Raw genomic sequence first — 6,000 nt, forward strand, 5'->3', positions numbered from 1 at the left:
CCCTCCAGTAAGAGCCTCCTAGGACTGTCTCTGTGTGCAGGGATGGATCTACTACAACCTAAGCAGTGGCTGGAGTTTTGCCTCAAACCCCTCCCTGGCCATGTGACTTAGAAGGGTCCATTAGTCCCTCTCACCTCCCTCATCTATTAGAGGGAATACTCAGCCCTACGTGAGCTGCTGTACAGGAGAGAGACCACATGTTTTTTTAAAAGAGTTTTGTAGTTTGAAATGCTACCAGGGATTATTTCTGTGATACTTGGAAAAACTGCAGTGCTCCTGGATCTTGCATCCCGTGAAAGCAGGGTCCAGGCCGCAGGCCGCACGAAGGAGGGACCCTAAGGCTCAGACAGGTGCAGAGTGTTTTTTCCATCTGCTTCTGTAGACTCTGTTCAGCTGGGGAGTGAACCACAGCACAGTGGAGAGTGAGTGATGTCCCCACTTTGGGACTGCAAGGCGCTGGCCAGTCCTGGGCGCTGACCCAGCAGGCCCCTCCCGTCACCTTCCCTTTCCCGCCTCCAGCTTCCGCCCGGGATCCAAGACGACTGCACACTGACCCAGTATCCCGCAGCGTTCCTCAGAGTCCTCGAGGGTTGCACCACAGTTGGCCCAAACCCTGGAGGCCCACGCTTGTCTGGGAATGCCAGTGACTTGTCCAGAACCACGCTCAAATCCTGTGTCCTGTGTGGCCCGAATCCTGCGTCCTGTGTGGCACCAGTAGAAATTCTCCCATCATGGAGGACATGGCCACTGCCCACTCCGGATTCGTGGTCTGGCTCGCGTGCAAAGGCAGAGGCCGGCGACATCCCCTCCCTGTATTTCCAGAGACACCCCCCCACCTTCCTCTTGCACCCGGAGCGCCTTGACTCCCCCACCTATATCCCACAGGTGATGACTTCCGCAAAAGAAAGCCATTTCCTGCAATCGCTCACATGCACATCCCCTGTAATGAAGATGTCCCATCCTCTGCCCTGGATGTCCCCGGTCTGGACTGACCGCCGTACCCCTCCTCCCCCAATGTCCAGGAAAGGCGACGAGCTCAGCTGTGATGGGAGACACGAAGAAGCGGGGTACAGTTCGTCTGGGCAGTAGCCAGTTCAGGGGGTCTGCATCTAGACGTCCGCACTGCAGGGGCCGCCCACGGCAGCACCCCAGCTCTCTCTGGTTCCCCACCAGTCCATCTTAGCGGCCGCCTCGCTACTCCTCGGCGTCAGCCCGCGGCCGCGTGCGGGACCGAGAGAGAGACGACGTACAGTAGCAAGAGGTTTGCAGAGCTTCGGGCCTGGCAGGCGCTGTCCAGCGCATCCAGAGCGGCGGAGGCCGAGCCACAAACTCGCCTGCAGACGCCCCTGGGGTGAGGTCCAGGCCGGCGCCAGGGGGCGCTGCAGGTCCGGGCCAGCCGCGGCGAGATGGGCGCGGTGCCAAAGGGGCACCGGGCCAAGGGCGTGGGGCAGATGCCCGCGACCCTACGGACAGGGGTGCCCCTTGTGCAAAAACTGGGGTAAGCCAGGCTAGGGCTCCAAAGGCGACTGGCTACCCACGGCGCCCCATCTCCAGGGCTCCCAGACAGCCCAGGAGGGTGGCGCTCCAATTCGGCCTGAGGAAAGTGTAACCGCACCGCGGGGTCCTTTGGGTCACTAACTAGGGCACGGTGCACGGCCTTGTACCTTTCCAGGTGACCCTGACGGGATGGGCAAGTGGATCTAATCTCCTCAGGAACTGCCCTTCTCAGAGGCTGAGGTTAAGGCTGGGCCCTGTGGGAGCTCAGCTCTGCTCTGCAGCACCAAGGTCTCCACCGTCTCTGCTCAGAGCGTGGCCGGCAAGGACTGCAGCTACGGTCTCAGCCACTGCATCCGGCTCCACTCTGGTACAGCAGAGCGACTGGTTCACATATTAAAGCGAGTAAGAAAAAAACAAATACAGCAAGTAAGGATACTGGTGGGAAACCTGAGGTTCTAGCACAGTCACAGAATTATACCCATCCTCCAGCTCCGCATAAGGGCAGTGTGACCTCCGTCAGACCGCAGAGAGAACGCCTGGACTGCGAAGCGGGCGGAGAGTAACTGCATTCTCCGTGTCCTCAAAGTGCTGGGAAAGTAGAGGCAACAGGGATCACTGCGGTTTCCTCATCTCTCCAGCTTACAGATGTACAGAGTCTCCCACCTCACATCCTCCCCGAGGCGCAGAGACCGAAGGTGTCAGGGCTGGGGCACCAGATTCTCCAGGAAGACTGCCGACGCCAGGTGGAGCAGGAGCTCTCACAGTCCTCTAACTCACCTCTACCTGCACATGGCAGCGACCCCTGGGGATTCTGCTCAGGGAGGTACAGGGAAGAGAAGCTGACAGACCAATCCTCTTTCTGCATCCTTTAGAAATGAAGACAAAATAAAAATTTTCAGGACTAGGTGTGATGACACAAGCCTGCAAGCCCAGCACTCGGGAGGCTGAGGCAGGAGGATCAATGTGAGTTTGAGGCCACCTTGAGCTACATAAGTGAGTTCAAGGCAACCTGAAATACGTAGTGAGACCCTGTCTCAAAAAAAAAAAATATATATATATATACAGTATCAACTGTATATATATATACAGTATATATATATATATACAGTATCAACTTCACTTGACTCTGTTGATGTTTATTTGTTTGTATCTTTTTGAGACAGAGTCTAGCTATGCAATTCAGACTGGGCTTGAGCTCATTTTGTAGCCCAACTTGCAATGGTCCTCCTGCCTCAGCCTCCTGAGTGCTGGGATTACAGGCCTGAGCCAGAAACAGTAACAAAAATATATCTGGAGGCTATCAGAACCTTCCATGGTAGCCATGCTGTTTCCCAGGTGCAGCGTGTACTTCTGTCACTGCTCTCTCCCTCTTTTTCTATCCACCCAGTCCAAGCTCACTCCACAGAGCCAGTTTCTCTCCCACTCCGCATTTCTGCTTCCTTGAATAAACTTTGCCACTGCTTTTTGCTCCTTTCATTCAATTCTTTGAAGTGAGAAGAACCTGGGGAAAAAAAGAAATAGATCTGGAAAATTCCCAATTGTTCGGAAACTAAAAAATTTAAATTTAAATTTACAAGTTGAGGGAGAATTAACATCTTCTTTCTAGTAAATTAACTCTCCACTGATTCAGTTTTTGGGTTTGGGGCATACTGGGAATCAAACTCAGGGCCTCGCACTTGTCAGGCAGGTATTGCGCTGCCGAGCTACATCCCCAGGCCCCAGGTCTTCTTTTATGTCTGTCAGTAAAGCTTTATAATTTCCATAGAATTCTTGCATAGACCCTAGTAGATTTCCTATCCATTCTCATCCTGTAAATCCAGCTCAGAGCCAGGTATGGTGGTGCACGCCTGTAATCCCAGCACTTGAGAGGCTGAGGCAGGAGGATTGTTTCGAGTTCGAGACCAGCCTGGGCTACAAAGTGAACTCAAGGCCAGCCTGAACTGCATAGCCAGACCCTGTCTCAAAATGAAAAAAAAACAAAAAACAAAAACAATAAATCCATCTCAGAGTTTACTTCATCTGCGGAGATCTTTCTTGACTTTCCCCCAAGGTTTTATTTTTTTCTGCTTACTGAAACAGTATGATTAGTGACAGATGCCTCCAATAGACTGTGATCTCCCTGGGGCTTTATCTCTGTGCCCGTGCTGTTGCACATACGAACACTAGTTCAGTCAGTGGCAGGGCCCCCTCCAGGACACATCTGAAAAGACAAGTACAGGCCCAGCTCTGCCTCTTCCAACCTACCCATCTCAGGGTTGTCTCTGGGTTTCCTCACCCCATCTTATCTACCTAGCTGCTGGCTTGGGGGACACTGAAGCCTCTGCCCTGAAATGGAGGGGACGTGTACTGAAGGTTGGTGTCCCTCTGGGAGCAGCGCAACCCTGGAACTGATGCAGCTGAGGACAGAAGATGCAGGGCTGGGAGTGTGGCTCGGGGGCAGAGCTCGTGTCTGGCGTGCACAAGGCCTGGGTTCCATACCAAGCATCGCAAAATAAGAGGGAAAAAAATCAGCCACTTCTGCAAAAACCACACAGCTTGAGGAGAACAAAGGCAGGTAGGTAAGTAACTAGGTAGGTAGGCTGGTTGATTTCAAATAAAACTAAGAGTTTCAAAGAGAGTAAATGGAAAGCAAAGAGGACACAGACTGGGGGCAGCAGGGGGAGAAGATGGCTTCATTCGGGGGGACCAGCACTCGGCCCTGGACTCACAGCGGGGCATGACTTCCATGGGTGATGTTGAGAGTCAGCCTGAAGCATCTTCAAGGGGGACATATGGGGGCAGGAGGCCGAGGGAGAGCGCCCTGGCTGTGGCCTGGGTGTTTGTGACGGGCCCTGCTGGCAGGAGCCTGGCAGCTTTGGGTGTCCCTCCGAGGCCTGGCTGGGCTGTCACTTCAGCTGATCAAGGCTCAGGCGCGAGGCTTCTTTTGGTCTGGGTCACCTCACCACTGCTGGGGGCTCCTCAGAGCTTACTGTGGCGGAGACTGTCATCCTGTCCATCCACCCATCCATCCATCCATCCATCCAACCATCTGACCATCCTGAATTTCCTTAATATCTCTGGGTATCTTACACCAGGAGCCAGGCCATGCAAGCAGCCCCTCTGGTTCCACCAAACTGGTATTGAAGATTCACGGCAAAGGGATGGGCCATGTCTGTCCTTTGAGAAACTTCCAGGTTGGGTTCAGGCAGTGCCGGTGATTTCTGCCCAAGCTGAAGCACAGGGAATTCTGCTTGCCGGGTTTTAGAGAGCTCCTAGTCACTGGTCCATCACAGCGCTGGAGCCGGGGTGCAGGATCTGAACAAGCATAAAATTCAGGCTCCAACCCCAAAGGGTGGGACACGTAGTGTTGAAACACTGGGACACATGTTAAATTGGTGTTAAACTGAAATCAACAAATCGACTTTGATTTTTCTTTCCTTTTCTTCAAAAGGAGTATTAGCAAAATGTCCAGATTCCAGGTTATTTTTTGTTTTGTTTTGGTACCGGGAATCGAACTCATGACCTCAGGCTTGCCAGGCAAGCATTTATGCCATTGAGCTATATCCCCAGCCCAGGTTCCAGCTTAGAAAAGGTGTTTTTCATCTGCCCCTACTTGCAGTCCCCACACCCACCATATGCACCTCGTGCCTACAGACCTTGCGCTCACGAGGACTGGAAATCCACTGCTCAGCCCGTCTGCTCCGCCGTGCACGCCCTCCCCACCAGCAACATCCCTCACCACAGTGGCACACTTGGGTACATTTGTTACACTCACTGACACCTCTGTCCCCCAGAGTTCACAGTTTACATCGGTGTTCATTCTTGGTGTTGCACATTATCTAGGTTTGGACAAACGTACAATGTCCTATGTCTACCATTGTACTATTACACAAAATATTTGGGTTTTTTTTGTTTTTGTCTCTTTGAGACAGGGTCCCACTATGCAGTTCAGGCTGGTCCTGAGCTCATTTTGTAGCACAGGCTGCCCTCGAACTCGCAATGATCCTCCTGCCTCAGCCTTCCGAGGGCTGGATAACAAGCGTGCACCACCACACCTGTCTCTACACAGAATATTTCCACTGCCCTCAGAATCTCTATACCCTGGGGCTGGGGGGATTTAGCTCAGCGGCAAAAGCACCTGCCTGGCAAGCGCAAGGTCGTAAGTTGGGTTCCCGGTACCAGAGAAAAACCAAAAAAAAAAAAGAATCTCTATACCCTACCTGTGCCTTCTTCTCCACCTACTTTCACCAACCCCTAGTCTTTCTATTGTTTTCCAGTTTTACCTTTTCCAGAATGCCTTCAAGTTGGAATTGTAATAGGGTATGCAGACCCTTCTACTGCCTTCTCTGACTAACATGAGTTCAACTTCCCTCCGTGTTCCCTCACGGCTTGATTGCCCACTTCTTTTCAGTGCTGAGCATCTCATCTCCTAGATCACCACAGTTTTTCATCCTAGGCTGAGCTTTTCTTTTCATTTCATCTCTTTTGTTTATGGCATTTCTCCTTGAAGATAACTCATCAGTA

This window comes from Chinchilla lanigera, unplaced genomic scaffold, assembly GCF_000276665.1.
Source record: "Chinchilla lanigera isolate Chin_1 unplaced genomic scaffold, ChiLan1.0 scaffold00050, whole genome shotgun sequence".
Lineage (NCBI taxonomy): Eukaryota > Metazoa > Chordata > Mammalia > Rodentia > Chinchillidae > Chinchilla > Chinchilla lanigera.